The sequence below is a fragment of the Schistocerca americana genome, chromosome 6, assembly GCF_021461395.2.
Source record: "Schistocerca americana isolate TAMUIC-IGC-003095 chromosome 6, iqSchAmer2.1, whole genome shotgun sequence".
In the NCBI taxonomy this organism is placed as follows: Eukaryota; Metazoa; Arthropoda; class Insecta; order Orthoptera; family Acrididae; genus Schistocerca; species Schistocerca americana.
Window position 1 is genome coordinate 105351981 of NC_060124.1, and position 18646 is coordinate 105370626.

Below are 18646 nucleotides of genomic sequence, written 5' to 3' on the forward strand. Positions count from 1 at the left end.
TAGGCGTTCCTAAAAATAAGACCCTTTATTTACTTCACTTAGGGCCTAGTATGGCCAGAGTGCTGACAAAAATAGAAACAGATAAGCCAGCTGCCAGGAAAAGGGGGCGTCCCACTAGTGAGAGTCCAATGTCATCTCAAGTACTTCAAAACGAGCCAATGTGGAAGTTCTCGAGAATCTGATGTTCATTTGGACAACGCTGGGTATCTTCCAGTGGTCAGTGACAAGAAAATCATTTGGCAGGTGCAAGAAACAGGGTTTCAAAGGCAAAACAAAATTTCATTGTGTAAAATGCAACATTCACTTATGCCTGGATAGAAAAGAAATTGTTTCTTTGATTATCGTTATTCACAAGTGTAAAACCATAGTTTATTTATATAATCATTAAGTAAGCTCTGTGTAATTTATGTATTTCGGTGAAACAAAAAAATACTTTGATTTATACTGCACCCACTTGAACACAATGTCATCATTTGGGGACGCGTTGTGTACACCCCCCCCCTTTTGGGGGGCACCTCGGGATATTTTATACATCTGAAAATTCATTCGAAGAACCGAATAGCTAAGCCATGATTTTTATGAGGAAAAAAGAAAATTCGTGACCTAAAGGGTTCATTAAGGCAAAGATTTAACTTGAAACAATGAAGCAAAATAAGATTTTACAGGCAGGCTCATCAATCTGACCAGTAAAACAGAATCAACACAGATGTTAAAATAAAACTTAATTTACGGAAAATTTGACAATAAATCTCAAGATACCAAAAGTTCTCCAACGCAATAAATCCGAGAAATCTCAACTACCTGAAAACAAACATGCACACAAATTTCATAGCCGAGCCGTGGCGGCTTTCTCGGAGTGTGCCAATATCATTATTCATATGCAGCCGTTAGAGAGCAGCGCCTTCTGGTATGATGGTTCCGGGCGCGGTAGCTTGCTCAAAAAATGTCTCTGAGCACTATGGGACTTAACGTCTATAGTCATCAGTCCCCTATAACTTACAACCACTTAAACCTAACTAACCTAAGGACATCACGTAACACCCAGTCATTACGAGGCAGAGAAAATCCCTGACCCCGCCGGGAATCGAATCCGGGAACCCGGGCGTGCGAAGCGAGAACGCTACCGCACGACCACGAGCTGCGGACGCGGTAGCTGGTTTGGTGGGCAGTAGGAGCTGAGGCCATCTGATTTTCGGAAAAGCATCATACACGCAATTCCGAAGACGGCAAGAGCTGACAAGTGCGAGAATTATCGCACATCAGCTTAAAAGCTCATGGATCGAAGCTGCTTACAAGAATAATATACAGAAGAATGGAAAAGAAAATTCAGAATGCGCTAGGTGACGATCAGTTTGGCTTTAGGAAAAGTAAAGGGACGAGAGAGGCAATTCTGACGTTACGGCTAATAATGGAAGCAAGGCTAAAGAAAAATCAAAACACTTTCATAGGATTTGTCGACCTGGAAAAAGCGTTCGACAATATAAAATGGTGCAAGCTGTTCGAGATTCTGAAAAAAGTAGGTGTAAGCTATAGGGAGAGACGGGTCATATACAATATTTACAACAGCCAAGAGGGAATAATAAGAGTGGACGATCAAGAACGAAGTGCTCGTATTAGGAAGGATGTAAGACAAGGCTGTAGCCTTTCGCCCTACTCTTCAATCTGTACATCGAGGAAGCAATGATGGAAATAAAAGAAAGGTTCAGGAGTGGAATTAAAATACAAGGTGAAAGGATATCAATGATACGATTCGCTGATGACATTGCTATCCTGAGTGAAAGTGAAGAAGAATTAAATGATCTGCTGAACGGAATGAACAGTCTAATGAGTACACAGTATGGTTTGAGAGTAAATCGCAGAAAGACGAAGGTAATGAGAAGTAGTAGAAATAAGAACAGCGAGAAACTTAACATCAGGATTGATGGTCACGAAGTCAATGAAGTTAAGGAATTCTGCTACCTAGGCAGTAAAATAACCAATGACGGACGGAGCAAGGACATCAAAAGCAGACTCGCTATGCCAAAAAAGGCATTTCTGGCCAAGAGAAGTCTACTAATATCAAATACCGGCCTTAATTTGAGGAAGAAATTTTTGAGGATGTACGTCTGGAGTACAGCATTGTATGGTAGTGAAACATGGACTGTGGGAAAACCAGAACAAAAGAGAATCGAAGCATTTGAGATGTGGTGCTATAGACGAATGTGGAAAATTAGGTGAACTGATAAGGTAAGGAATGAGGAGGTTCTACGCAGAATCGGAGAGGAAAGGAATATGTGGAAAACACTGATAAGGAGAAGGGACAGGATGATAGGACATCTGCTAAGACATGAGGGAATGACTTCCATGGTACTAGAGGGAGCTGTAGAGGGCAAAAACTGTAGAGGAAGACAGAGATTGGAATACGTCAAGCAAACAATTGTGGACATAGGTTGCAAGTGCTACTGTGAGATGAAGAGGTTAGCACAGGAAAGGAATTCGTGGCGGGCCGCATCAAACCAGTCAGTAGACTGATGAAAAAAAAAAAGAAAAAAAAAAAAAGAGCTGAGGAACGAAGCTGCAACGAGCTTTTCCGTGGGGCCTCTTCGCAGTGGTGTTGGCTGTTGGCGCGGAACCAATATTGGGGTTATGTTACCCCGTATAAGTTATCGAGTACCGACATGCTATGATTTATCAGGAGGACGCCAAGCTTTCAGGGCAGTGTTCACTGTCATTTTGATCCGTCTTCCTTTTGTTTGTTGGAAACGGATGCCAGTGTCTCTATGTTATTCGAAGGGATGCCGGCACGGTAGCTCAGCGTTAGACGCTTTAAACTCTCTGTTGTATCCACGGACCCAACCAACCAACCAACCAACCAACTCGCGCACGCGCGCCCTGACCGTGACATCGCTGGCCACAGTTCCTGTCGCGGCCGTCGGCGTCTCATGGCGTTACCGCCGACGGAAGAGGTCGCGCTATGGCTGAGCTCGGGTCCGCAGCGCCCTCTGACTTTTGCAGCGCTGGCCCCGAGACGGACAGTCTATTGTCGATTGTCTTATGCTAGCCTTTCGTGGAGTTTATAGCGGAGCCATTGGAGTGTGATATTTGGTATTGTATTCGACTAGGCTCAGTACACGGATTACTCTTAGATATTACTTGGACTTGTATTGCTGGTGCACATTTCGTCAGAAATAAAGATAAGTTATCTCTTCATGCTAGCTGGCGCAATTCTTGTCATTAATTATTTTTCGGCCTACAGACGTAGCTACCCACGCTTTATACAATTTGTGGTGGCTGCCTCATAGGTACCGCCGAGGACCTTGGGTTTGGGAGCCGTCACAAAAGACTCGTTGGGTAATATCTCATCATAATTTCTTTTATGTGTTAACCTTAAGTATCCGTGGTGGTTGTGAAGCTTTAGCCAGTGTAAAGCGCCTTGTTCTAGAAGAAAGCTTATTGCGAATGATGGGTCCGCAGCTCATGGTCGTGCGGTAGCGTTCTCGCTTCCCGCGCCCGGGTTCCCGGGTTCGATTCCCGGCGGGGTCAGGGATTTTCTCTGCCTCGTGATGACTGGGTGTTGTGTGATGTCCTTAGGTTAGTTAGGTTTAAGTAGTTCTAAGTTCTAGGGGACTGATGACCATAGCTGATAAGTCCCATAGTGCTCAGAGCCATTTGAACCATTTTTTTTGCGAATGTTGGCGGCGTGCATTAGTAAATGCCTTACCTGCTCTTGTCTGCCTTCCCTTAATCCTTCTCATTTTTAAAACAAATGATTTGTCATACAATTTTCAGTTGGAGGTGCAGTGAAATGTTTAGTATTACGTTACCACGGATGATTTATTGTTCTTGTCGGAATGTGTGTCTGTTTGCTGTTTTATTAGCCTATTTGTAATTTGCTTTTGCTGTTCTGGTTTCCTTGGTTCAAATGGTTCAAATCGCTCTAGGAACTATGGGACTTAACATCTGGGGTCATCAGTCCCCTAGACTTAGAACTACGTAAGCCTAACTAACCTAAGGACATCACACACATCAATGCCCGAGGCTTGCGACCTTATCAGCCGCGTGGTTCCGGACTGAAGCGCCTAGAACCGCTCCGCCACCGCGGCCGGCCTGGTTTCCTTGAAGATAATGCCTAAGGCCAATTCTGTCTGAGAAATTATATAGTGCGTCTATTCTCTTTACCTGGGTAAGACATATTTGAATCTTTTCCAGGACGCCTTGGTTTGCTCCGAACCGCTATGGACTGATGTACTGATGAGCTTTGAATGTCATGCGAGTGTCCTTGCGGGTGCTTTAATGATTTGCTAGGAAGGAAAATTTTTCTAATATTACTGTCTTATTGCCGAAAATATCTTTTAAAAATATTTATTGCTGGTTTCTTAAATCCTTTGATTAACTTGTAAAAAGGCAGTTAAGTCCTCGTGGGTTTTGGTAAGAGCTTAGATTAATTATTCAGGAAACTGTCGTTAATAATTTGTTTCTACAAGTGAATGGCCGGCCAGGGTTGCCGAGCGGTTCTAGGCGTTCCAGTCTGGAACCGCGCGACCGCTACGGTCGCAGGTTCGAATCCTGCCTCGGGCATGGATGTGTGTGATGTCATTAGGCTAGTTAGGTTTAAGTAGTTCTAAGTTCTAGGGGACTGATGACTTCAAAATTAAGTGCCATAGTGCTCAGAGCCATTTGAACTATTTTGAACAAGTGAACGAATTGTGTAAAATCCACAGTAATCCAGTCCTTCCTGGTTTTTCTTCCTGGCTGAATTAAGAGGCCGTTACTGTCACCATTTCGACACTTTTACATAGGCTGTGGATAAAAGGAAATTTTCCCAAATGTTAGGAAGAACTATAACATAGTCATTACACCGTGATCCTCTTAGCTGTGAAACCTGCCGCTATTGGTTAGCGCAATGAAACAAAAAACTCAAAAGATGCACCGAATGGTAACAAGGCAGAGCCCCTCATTGTCCAAAGAGGGAGACGGAGATAGAGGGATTAGATTTTTCTCGATAGATTATGGTAGGACACAAGCCACCTGTTACCTGTAAACCAGTCAGGGGAAAGAGACGAATTTTTGCAATAAGCAGTTTGTTCGACTGGCACTCAGAAGATTTTGAGCCGAGCGAGTCAAATACTGTGAGAGAAATTAAACACGTTTGTTCACGTCAGATTGGAGTTCCGAGATTGAGATATGGAGCTTCCGGCACCTGACGTCGATGCTGAGGCCTTTTGCAGAGCCTCCCAGTCGATGCATTGAGGACTCAGAAACATTTCAGACAAATGTGCCCCTAGCTGCTGGGAGTGGTCGTTGGTTCCACCAATGATAGATTCTACATCCATTTCAAACATCACCTGCAGTACTATTGTGAGATCATGCCGCAGCTGCGAGACAAGGTGCAGGAAGTTATTCATATTTTCATAATGCAATTATTTCAAGCTTCATTTTGAATACTTGCATTTTGTCAGTAATGAACAGTTTGCTTTCAGTTTCATCCACAGGTGTGAAGCTTATCTTCTCTGTGGTATGAATTACTTCCATTAACCTCACGACAATCACTAAGCATTCCGCATTATAAACAAATTTCTCGCGAGGCTATTAGCTTTTTCCTGCAACCCCTACGTTAATATACCAAGGACATTAAAGTTGCCAAAGGTTGCCATTCAGTAGTTTATTTGCCTATAACTTTACCTGGTTAAGGTTGCCACTATTTGAAACAAAGTCAGTATAGCTTTTGTCGCATTTAATATTTTAATATAAGTTTCCCCGTCACAGCTTTGGAGGGTACATTTGCATGTGTAGTATCGACGCCTACAGAGTTCAATTCATTAACTTGAAGTGTTAACCCCCTTTGCAGTAGAGAGAAGAATAAAACATAAAACGACCTCCCACAGTGTACACTCGTAGCTATGTAACACGGCTTAAGAACAATGATCTGGGAAACATCCTAACCAATGAGGACCTGAGACTAGTGTGATACCTTGTCAATGACAGTTGGTTTCAAAGTCGTTAGCAATTCCCGCTGTCAACGGGAATAGGTCCATCTCAACTAGTTTTCGAGTGAACTTAGTGAAGGAAACTGAATGCAGTGATCCGCAAAAGGGCATCGCTCACAGTGGAACATGAAGTTCACGTCAGAGGGCCAAACAACGCAGAAATTGGGCACTAGCTGACTGGAGGCGTGCAGTTTGGTCCGAAGAGTCACAGTTTCGCCTATTTTCAAATGACGCAAGGGGTCAAGTGCACCGACCACCCAATAAGGCGTTGATGAGGGTGTGTTTCAGGCCAGAAATGTATCTGTGATTTTTTTTTCTCACCATGACTTGGGCTCATCCATCGAAGTTGCCATGAACATAAACCAGAATGTTTATTTCAATATTCTCTACATTCTCTGATACCAAGTATTGCCCTTCTTTCTATATCTTCATGATATGTTAAGGAAACTGCCATCCTCCCAGATATTCGTGTTCAAATGGCAGCATGAATACGTTCTTGGTTTTAAGAATTTGCATACTATCGTGCTTCAATTGACCCGCTAAATCACCCGATCCGTATCTCGTAGAAAATGTACGGGACTGTTTGGAATTCACTGATAAATAAGTAGCTTTATCTATGGTCCGATATAAAGTCGCGCAGGAGGTCTGCGACAACGGCGTAAACTTGAGAAGACGTATGTCAGTGCTGCATAGGTTGCTAAAAATGAACTCGCAACTTGTCCAAAAATTTTTTATGTTGACGCGTTTCGGGCGCGTCCCATCTTTAGAATGTCAAATACGAGAGCGTATTGAAAAGTAATGCCTCAGATTTTACAATGTGAAAAGTCTCAAAGTTTTTTAAAAATAAAACACGTGTTGTTAATATTCTACATCTTCATTCTTCACGTGTACATATTTTTTTCTCATTCTGGCGACGAACACATTTCGCGCGACGAGAGACAAGCTTGTTGATATCGTTATTGTAGACTATTTGACTACGTTGACAGAACTACAACCTTACCTATGCTAGAACCGGTTCATTACTATTAGAGTGAAGCTATCAGTTTTGATTTATTTAACTTATTTTAAAAGATTTCACACAAAAAATTCTGAGACATTACTTCTCAGCACGCCCTCGTAGAATAGCTTCATGCGAAGTATGGAGTCACATGTGTCCGTCCTCATCGTCATCACTGACCGTGAGGACGGACGCATGTCACTCCATACTTTGTGTGAAGCTATTTTATTTGACTTTCTGATGAATGGCTGCGCTCGAAACGCGCTCAACATAATATTTTTTTTAACAGGTTACCAGTTCACTTTTGGCGACCTATTCAGCATTACGTGCATCCTCTCATGTAAGTGGTTTCAGCCAGATATAGCACTCCTGAAGAAATTTGTGGATTCTCTCACTCGCTGAACTGAGGTCATTGTAATGGCTAAGTCCAGTTGTAAACGGTGTGACTAATTTTATGACCTGTGTGTTTACGCAATCCACGTAAGAATTAATGTTAGTTTGAAAATTTTTGCAAGTGGTAGTCTTACAGTTAAACCATCAGATAAATGCTGATTAACGTATGAAATCGAGGAATGCCTACAACTGACACGGCCCCTTATTAACTGACATCCGAAATAACAGATGATCAATTCAAATATATGTCCTGGTTATGATAGATATTTATACACTACTGGACCATTAAAATTGCTACAGCACGAAGATGACGTGCTACTGACGCGAAATTTAACCGACAGGAAGAAGATGCTGTGATATGCGAAGGATTAGCTTTTCAGAGCATTCACACAAGGTTGGCGCCGGTGGCGACACCTACAACGTGCTGACATGAGGAAAGTATCGAAGCGATTTCTCATACACATACAGCAGTTGACCGGCGTTGCCTGGTGAAACTTTGTTGTGATGCCTCGTGTAAGAAGGCGAAAAGCGTACCATCACGTTTCCGACTTTGAAAAAAGGTCGGATTGTAGCCTATCGCCTTTGCGGTTTATCGTATCGCGACATTGCTGCTCGCGCTGGTCGAGATCCAATAACTGTTAACATAATATGCTATCGGTGGGTTCAGGAGGGTAATACGGAACGCCGTGCTGGATCCCAACGGCCTCGTATCACTAGCAGTCGAGATGACAGGCATCTTATCCGCATGGCTGTAACGGATCGTGCAGCCACGTCTCGATCCCTGAGTCAACAGATGGGGACGTTTGCAAGACAATAACCATCTGCACGAACAGTTCGACGACGTTTGCAGAAGCATGGACTGTCAGCTCGAAGACCATGGCTGCGGCTACCCTTGACGCTACTTCACAGACAGGAGCGCCTGCGATGGCGTACTCAACGACCTGGGTGCACGAATGGCAAAACGTCATTTTTTCGGATGAATTCAGGTTCTGTTTACAGCTTCATGATGGTCGCATCCGTGTTTGGCGACACGCACATTGGAAGCATATATTCGTCATCGCCATACTGGCGTATCACCCGGCGTGATGGTATGGGGTTCCATTGGTTACACGTCTCGGTCATCTCTTGATCGCATTGACGGCACTTTGAACAGTGAACGTTACATTTCAGATGTGTTACGACCCATGGCTCAACCCATCATTCTATCCCTCCTAAACCCTACATTTCAGCAGGATAATGCACGACCGCATGTTGCACGTCCTGTACGGGCCTTTCTGGATACAGAAAATATTCGACTGCTGCCCTGGCCATCACATTCTCCAGATCTCTCACCAATTGGAAACGTCTGGTCAATGGTGGCCGAGCAACTGGCTCGTCACAATACGCCAGTCACTACTCTTGATGAACTGTGGTATCGTGTTGAGGCTGAATGGGCAGCTGTACCTGTTCACACCATCCAAGCTTTGTTTGACTCATTGCCCAGGTGTATCAGGGCTGTTATTAAGGCCAGAGGAGGTTGTTCTGGGTTCTGATTCCGCAGGATCTAAGCACCCAAATTTCGTGAAAATATAATCACATGTCAGTTCTAGTACAATGTATTTGCATTTCTTCTGGTGTAGCAATTTTAGTGGCCAGTAGTGTATGATCACAACCCATTCGTAAGAAATGGAAATAAACATGTAATGTAACAAAACCAAGGAGCTGATGAGGTGATGGTAAGAACTCTCAGCTACCATAAAGGGCGATCAAGAAGTTTCAATTTTAGGGCATTGCAGCAGCGTATATGCAATCCAGCGTGACACAGATGCGGGTGTATGAGCAGCCATAAGGCGAAACATCCGAGAAAACTACTAGAACGGGTGCTGCTGCTTTACGGTAACGAACGTCCCCACATCGCAAAATTCGTAACGCGAAAGTTACGCCAACTCAAGTGGGAGACATTTGAGCACTCGCCATTTGGTTCTTAACATGCCTTCGGTCCCTTAAAAACGGTCTTGAAGGTTCAAAATGGTTCAAATGGCTCTGAGCACTATGGGACACAATTGCTGAGGTCATTAGTCCCCTAGAACTTAGAACTAGTTAAACCTAACTAACCTAAGGACATCACAAACATCCATGCCCGAGGCAGGATTCGAACCTGCGACCGTAGCGGTCTTGCGCTTCCAGACTGCAGCGCCTTTAACTGCACGGCCACTACGGCCGGCGGTCTTGAAGGTCCAATGATTCGTGTTGGACGAGGATTTGCAGCAACCAGTTACGGACTTCATCACGCAGTAGGTTTCTTCAACTTGGTGAGTAGGTGGGGTGATTGGTTTAGTGCTCACGGCGATTTTACCTGATTGGCTTACCGATTCTGGACCGTACGGCCTTCGAACGGAATCTTTTTGAACGTACCATAGACAGTACATCGTCCCTTACGGCCACAGGAGTGGGCAACCGAGTGAAGCGCGTGAGCAATCCAAGAAGGAATTTGTCGGAATCAGTCGAATTAATAGTAGCAATTTTATCTATTATGATGATATATTTCATGGACACCTGACTTGAGACCGTGCATGGCTATGAGACTGACCGAATGTCGGTCACGCGTTCGCTTTGTAATTGCGATAACACCATGTTACAATTAAATAGTTTATTTCGTGTATGAGATTCTCTGATAATTCAAAACATTTCGACAACCTGCTTAATATCTCATTCATCCACATTTGGAACTAAATAAAGAACTGATTCTCCGTGGTTCTGATTCGGTAAGTCCTTGGTATCTCTTTTGGAGATACGTGGCGCTATATCTTTACGTACAAGTGACGCAGTTCTTGTAAATTACGGACCGATGGTTTGCAGGCATGAAGATAGTGCCCGGTTGCATCCCAGATTTATATCAGGCGAATTTGGTGGCCAAGGCGAGAATGAGTTCACTATCATACTACTAAAGCCGCTGTAACGTAATTCTGGCCTTATGAAAGGGACAGTAGCCCTGTTTAAAAATGCGCCCACCCTAGGGAATGAGATGCAGGAGTGTGACGCTACAACGCGGTCCTTGCTATGAATTTTTTCGCTTGCTTAACACATGAAACTGTTTGTATACGATTATTGTTTAGTGTAAATATGTATTGTAAATACTATGTTTAAATTATGTAATATTTAACACTGGCAAGTCAGGGCATATTTAGTTAACGTTGAAGTCAGAGAGATTGTTTTGTCGTGCTGCTGGGCGCGGGAGCGCGCCAGCGGGCAGTAGTAGCAGTGACGCCGTGCTCGGAGTAAGACGTACAGTCGAGTGCTGCTAGTCCTAGCTGTGTTGCGTCTAACGGCTAGTGTGTGGATCTCAGTACGACGGGAAAGTAATGGTCGGCATATCTGGAAGCATGGCCGGGCAAGTTATTATGGATTAATGGGCATAGTGCTGAGAAAACGAGGGACTAAATGTGAAGCGCACTGTGGGCCCAAGTCGCAACAGTAAAAGCCCGCTGCCACATTGTGTCGCCGCCGTGGAATTCCGTCGATTCACCGACAACGAGGGAAGTAAGATCTACGTAATTTGTAGGTTAAAATTGTAGAAAGCTTGCCAGTGACTGTGCTTTTCTCTGAAGTTGAACAATTAATAACAAGCACTTTATAATCGAAGTGTTGCAGTTACATTCCACCCGACAACAACACCAAGTAGGTTCCTTCCGATCCTTACTTTATCGAACCGAGTGTGTCACGCCATTATCAAGAGAAAATATGTTAATTATCAAATTATTTGCAAAGACGGTGAACAGTAAATTTGACTGTTTTGAACGATTGGTTATCGTAGTTAATTGTTGCACTTAATAAGCTTACGCCAACTGTAGTAACTTAATAATAGACTGAAGTAATAAATTTGATTATTAAGATTTATTTCAATGCGTATTCAGCTGAAGTTAGTACAAGGATATTTCATGAAACTATAAAGCTTATTCCACGTGACAATCGCCAATTAATGAATTATTATCATTCAAAACATAGTTAATCAATTATTGGCAATATATTTCATTATCAGTAGATTAAACTGCGCAAAGTATGTAATTTTAAAGACAGAATGACAGTCCATTATTCAAAATCTCGATAGATAATTATCTGCGTTGTCAGCATTGCAATTAGCTGACAAATTATGAACAAAATAATTATCAATATGTTTAAATGTAATTAGATTGTTATGACATTATTTTATATGACTACTGAGCCTGACACAGCACTTACGTAAAAGTTCCCGTCCCACCTGCTGCGCTACAAACAGGTAAAGTTTATTTTTGACACACTTATTCACTTACTTAACAGTACTGTCGCGCATCAGTTGAGCTGGCGACCGATTTTTTAACCGCTTTTACAACTTAATCATTTCTTTAGGCAAAATTTCCACTGCCAAAATTTATTTCCAAATTATTCCCATTATTTCATTTACCGATCGTTATTGAATGAAATTACTCATTCAATAACGATCAAGTTATAACGTCTCCTGTTTCCCGCGGAATAATTATTATTTACTTCGGATTCGGATGCCTTATCCCAACACGGGTCAAAATTTATAATTCACGGTCATTGTTAACTTGTAATTTCGCGAATCCCGAGAAGCAGGGTGAGTTATAGGAGGTCCGCAATAATATTGACTTAGTCCACAGCCTTAGATTACTACCAACATGACTGTTCCCCCATAGCATATAATATTGCGCTCATCTGCCTGCGGCCGGCCGTTGTGATCGAGCGGTTCTAGGCACTTCAGTCCGGAACCGCGCTGCTGCTACGGTCGCAGGTTCGAATCCTGCCTAGGGCATGGATGTGTGTGATGTCCTTAGATAGATTTAAGTAGTTCTAAGTCTTGGGGACTGATGACCTCAGATGTTATGTCCCATAGTGCTCAGAACCATTTCAACCATTTTGAACTCGCCTACGTCTGTGGATCGGTGCACTTTTCCAGCAGAGGTTCGCCTGGTCGACCACCTACTTTGCTTAACAAGAAAAATGATTCATACAACCAGGCGACACATTTCCTTTATCCACTGTCCAATCTCCACGATCTCATGCTCACTCGAATCATCATAATCATCATCGAATCATATCATAATTGGCCATATCTGTGGATCAGCCGTGGGCCGCGTAGGGGTCTCCTGCTGCATAGCCCTATGTTGAATAACATGCGCTGAACATAATGCTCCAAAACTCTTGTGTTTACCCCAGAACTTTACTCTGTCGTCATATCTGCAGCAGAGCGACGCCTACCCTGTTTTACAGAGCGGTCAAGCCTGCGATATCCTCTTTTTTTGACTTGGCGTGAACGTCCAATATCTTGTTATCTACTCGTGATACCATCGCCTATCAATCAGCTGTCAGAGATGCTGAGGACAGAGGTACGTGAACAGCGGAGCAGCTTCGCCGTAACGGAGATGTTCGTTCCCCTTTGCAAAGCAGCTTATCCGTGTTTTCTGCCCGCATTGTTGATAGAATGATTTACAAATTGTCTCCGCTCATATACTTTTCTTACGAGGGTCACTCCAAAGAGAAATGCACGCTATTTTTGTTTTAAATCCCACTTTTATTCTACATGTTTGAACGTTTTACAGTGTGTAGATATATCCTTCAGGGACAATATGTTCATTTCTCCACATAATTTCCATCCCTCTCAACAGCCTTACGCCATCTTGGAATCAGCGCCTGTAGACCTGCACGGTAAAATTCTGGACCAACCTGTTGGAGCCACTGTTTGGCAGCGTGCACAGGGTAGTCATCATCTTCAAACCTTGTTGCACGAAGAGAGTCGTTCAGTTTCCCAAAGAGATGATAGTCACACGGAGCAAGGTCAGGACTGTAAGGAGGGTGTTCCAGTGTTGTCCATCCGAGTTTTGTGATGGCTTCCATGTTTTTTGACTGATATGTGGCCATGCATTGTCATGCAACAGCAAAACATCCTGCTTTTGCCGATGTGGTCGAACACGACTCAATCGAGCTTGAAGTTTCTTCAGTGTCGTCACATACGCATCAGAATTTATGATGTCCACAAGCAAGAGTCCTTCGGAATCGAAAAACACCGTAGTCATAACTTTGCCAGCAGAAGGTGTGGTTTTGAATTTTTTTTTTTTTGGGTGAATTTGCATGATGCCACTCCATTGATTGCCTCTTCGTCTCTGGTGAAAAATGATGGAGCCATATTTCATCACCTGTCACAATTATTTCAAGAAATTCATCTCCACCATTCTCGTACTGATCCAAAAGTTCGCCGCATACCGTTTTTCGTGTTTCTTTGTGAGCCACCGTCAACATCCTGGGAACCCACCGGGCACAAACCTTTTTTAACGCCAACACTTTCAGTATTCTGCAAACTCTTCCTTCCCATATCCCAACGTAACGTGACAATTCGTTCACTGTGATGCGTCTGTCAGCAGTCATCAATTCGTTAACTCTCTGCACATTGTATGGAGTGTGTGCAGTATGAGGCCTGCCGCTGAGAGGACACTCCTCAATATTGCCGTGCCCGCTTTCATCACGTAACCTGCTTGCCACCGACTAACTGTACTGCGATCGACAGCAGCATCTTCATACACATTTTTCAACCTCTTGTGGATGTTTCCCACTGTCTCGTTTGCACAGCACAGGAATTCTATGACAGCACGTTGCTTCTGACGAACGTCAAGTGTAGCAGCCATCTTGAAGACATGCTGTGATGGCGCCACTGACGGGAACAGGTTTAACTAAGTTTGAAAACAAGCGGGAAGGATGTATCTACGCACCGTAAAACTTCCACATATGCAGAATGAAAACTGTATTTTTACAAAAATAGTGTGTATTTCTTTTGGAGTGACCCTCGTACATCTCCAAATACGCACAACATCACGAGACGGCATTTAGCCGCACGATGGGCAGTAAATGTTTTGGCTCGTCACTTTACATGTATACGAAATATAGTTAAATTCACACGTATATATTTACTTCTATTCTTGTCAAAATCGGTTACTTCGTTTGTCTGCTGGAAGCTTAATCACAGGAGTGAATATTCATGCTCGAATGTTTTGTAGACTCTGCGTAAGTTACAGGAGTTAGACGAAAATTTGGAAACACAGCGAGAAATATGCTCGAACGTAAATTCATATGTTAGCCATACCTGCAGGTTGCGCTGTTGTATTTGAGCACGAACGGCGCTTCTGCAGTGCTCTCTGTACACTTCAAACGGCCACCGTGGTTAGAGCAGTGTTGTTTGTAGTTGTGTATGTCGGAGCAAAGCGAATTCTAACGTAGGTAAATTGTTAGTGTTTTTGTGGCGGGTACTTCTGTAACCAAGGAAACCGATGTGTCTGGTGTTTCGAGAGGCACCGTATCGAAGATTTATATCACAAACGAGGAAAGCGGAAAAGCGTTATCCACTAAGTCACAATTAAGACGGAAGTGTGTGTAGAGTGATCGAGACCGACGGTCACTGAAGATGGTTATCACGAAAAATAAGAGAACGGCAGCTGTAGAAGTCACTGCACATTAGAGAACTGAGTGACGTACTCGCACTCGCGAACCCTGTTAGCATCAAAACAACACGAAGGGAGCTCCATAAGCAGAGAATTGCAGGGCGAGATGGAATTCCAAAATTCCTCATCAGTGATGCAAATGCTCGTAACAGGAAAACGTGGTGCCGAAGCCATAAAACCAGAGCTGTGGAGCAATAGAAGAAAGTCTTGTTTCTCACTGTTCCCAACTTCTGGCAGAGTTTACGTCCAAATATTTAAAAATGGCGAGGGTTCGGTGATGATTGGGGCAGCTACGCCATGGTATCCCAAGTACTCCATTGTTGTCCTGCAAGGTCACATTGTTGTATGCTAACCTGGGACCTGGAAAAGACGGAGAGGCTCCGTCCCCTCCGCAGCCGCAGTGGTCCACAACCCCACGACCACTGCTGCAGTCCACTTCACCCCTCCTTCGCCCCACACCGAACCCAGGGTTATTGTGCGGTTCGGTCCCCGGTTGCCCCCCCCCCCTTCCCCCTCACCCCACCAGGGAACGTCTCACGCCAGACGAGTGTAACCCCTATGTTTGCGTGGTAGAGTAATGGTGGTGCACGCGTACGTGGAGAGCTTGTTTGCGCAGCAATCGCCGACATAGTGTAGCTGAGGCGGAATAAGGGGAACCAGCCCGAATTCGCAGAGGCAGATGGAAAACCGCCTAAAAACCATCCACAGGCTGGCCGGCTCACCCAACCTCGACACAAGTCCGCCGGGCGGATTCGTGTCGGGGACCAGGCGCTCCTTCCCGCTCCGGAAAGCCGTGCGTTAGACCGCTCGATTAACCGGGCGGGCAAGGTCACATTACTGTCTAGGATTATGGCTGATTATCAGCTCCGTCCTATGGTAGAGTGTTTGTTCCCCAGTGGTGACAAGATTTTCAAATACGACAGGGCCCTTGTTCAAACAGGGCCTCTGTTCACACATCTTCCATCTTGCAGGACTAGTTTTATGAGCACAAGGACGAACTGTCGCATTTCCCCTGGCTATCATAGTCATCAGATATCACTATTAATGAGTCTACTTTGGAAGGTAGTTTGCGCGATTTGGACCCACGTGCTTCTTCCTTGCCTGAACTTGCTATTATTTTGCAGGGAGAATGGTATAAGAGTCTCTTGAAAACCGTAGAGGATCTGTATTTATCCATTGCGAAACGACTGGAAGCTATTTTTAACGCCAATGGCTCTCTAACGCCATATTAGACACGGTAATGTGTTTTTGGTATTTCATATTTTTGTCAACCGCTTGTCTATAAGCAAAGTGTATATTGCTATTTTTAGAAATGGGACTTCTAAAAAGACGAGTTGCAGTCACTAATATTTATACCTCTCGTCAAGGAATTAGTCCATGAACTAGGTCTGCAACAAAATGATATGCGAGGTATGTGTATGAAGCGTTGTGCTTATCTATGCAAATGATAACTATTCCAGCATAACTGCGCAAAGTAGGAGTAATGACATCTATAATCTATAGGTAACGGAAAACTACGCAGTGGGCTCACCACTGAGAAATCGCATTTCCTTATTGGCTGTTTGTCTGAAGATCGTGTAATGTCTCATGTAAGAGGGAGAAACATCTACTAGGGTGTGTCAGAATTCGACAGTGGAGGTTCATAGCCTATCCAGATGGCGGTTTATCGTTCCGTGAATTGTTGCTCGCCTTATTCTAGTTTCCATGACTGAAATGTTATTGTGGAATGGATGGGTTCAGGGAGGCAACGCGATGTAGGACCTCATGTGACTAGCACCTGAGTCACTTCACTTACCTCGAGTCACGAAACGCCCTTGTTCGCGGCAATGGATAGTACAACGACTTCTGGAGCATTACAGGCTATCATAAAGGTGAACATTTGCAACTTTCCTTGACATAGTAGCAGCGAGAGGCTAGCCAACAGTGGTGCGGCCAAAAAAACCACTGCATGAAGGAGGGCTACCACGTCGTCTTTTTAGAATAATCCCGTTTCCCCGTGCAGCATCACGATGGACGTAGCCGTTTGTGGGGGCTCAAGCACTCCATCTTCAGGCCACTAGTGGCCCATCGGGACCATCCGACCGCCTTGTCATCCTCAGCTGAGGATGTGAATAGGAGGAGCGTGTGGTCAGCACACCGCTCTCCCGGTCGTTATGATGGTTTTCTTTGACCGGAGCCGCTACTATTCGGTCGTTAGCTCCTCAGTTGGCATCACAGGGCTGGGTGCACCCCGAAAAATGGCAACAGCGCATGGCAGCCCTGATGGTCACCCATCCAAGTGCCAGCCACGCCCAACAGCGCGTAACTGCGTTGAACTGACGGGAACCGGTGTATCCACTGCGACAAGGTCTTTGCCTTGTGGGGGCTCAAGGGAGAAAGAAAATTAACAGAATGCCTTCGTCATCGTCACAGGAGAACAGCATCTGCCTTTATGCTTTGAGGTGCCATTGGGCGCACGACACTATCACCTCTGGTTCGCATAGCCGCTAATTTGAACAGCATTCGTTACATTTCCAACGTGTTACAGACGGCGCCTTCGTGAATTGTGTTCCAGCGAGGTAACGCAGAACGTTGTGCTTTCTTTCCCTCCACCGATGTGACTTTTACCCTTGCCAGAGTGTACTCCACTCCTTTCAGCCACTGGACATATCTCGTCATGGGTTGCCAAGATACTTGTATTCCGCCACTCGCCAGCCGTACGATCTACGAACTCTAGCACATAGTTAAAGCAGCATGGAAAGATATACATCCAAGCACAGCTGAAATCCATGCCTAGTTGGGTTAGAACCAGTGTTGTTGCCATAGGCGCCAGTTCCGTGCTAAATTTCGTATCCGGTATATCCCCAATTCAGTCCGAATTCTTCCTGCTGCATTGTGTACGCTCAATTAGTAATTATTTTTCAGTTCTTTCAACTGTTACAATTTTAATGTCCAATAGTATATAAGTTCATGAAAACTTGTAATACCTCGTATGGTAGTTCGTAGCGTTATCGGGGCTGCTCAAGATGAGTGATGTCGATAGCGGAAGGGCATTAAAATAAATTGTTATGGATAGCAGTCTCGGTGATAATTTGCAGGGAACTGGCTGGTTATTCCAATCTCTTGGTTGGTTGGTTTGAGCAGTGGTTCTATTTGAGAATTTTTACCCTTGCCTTCCTGCTATCCTTGAACTAATTTCACCAGATAGTTATATGTGACCTACAGCTTAACAACGACACTGAAGCACAATGCATCTTGACATTGTTTCACACGTACAAATCATTGCTAAAGGTTAAAGAAGCGACAGTTATCAGAAGAAGTGTTGAAATCGACTAATGACTGAATCCGAATCACTGATTTATAGTCTAGCACGCAGTTACTGAATGTGAAGAACAGTGTTCTACAGTCTACAAGTAGGCTTCCATGGAAGATGCTTACTTCAGTTAAATGCTCCAAGCTGAGATGCCGTGGTTCGGTATTAAACTATTCCGTGACGTTCCGACTCCATTTGCGTAATACGTCTTCAGAGATATAGTGCCAACTGTGATTTATATCTGAAGATGTTTCCTTAAATAGGGGCGAAACGTCAGTTAACAGTTTTATATTTTGAATGTGACCTTTCAACTTGAACGTTTTTGATGGACACCGTTTGCATATGCAAATCATAAGACAAAGTACCCTATAGCAAAATTACGCTGGCCATCTTGTAGACGTCAACATATTATTAATAGTCTGGGGTAAAATTAAGAAGTGATGTAAAATGGGACGATGACGTAAAATCAATATCGTTGGAACGATTGTGGAAAAGAACAGTGAATATGTGAAGAAAACTGTGTACAAGGTGC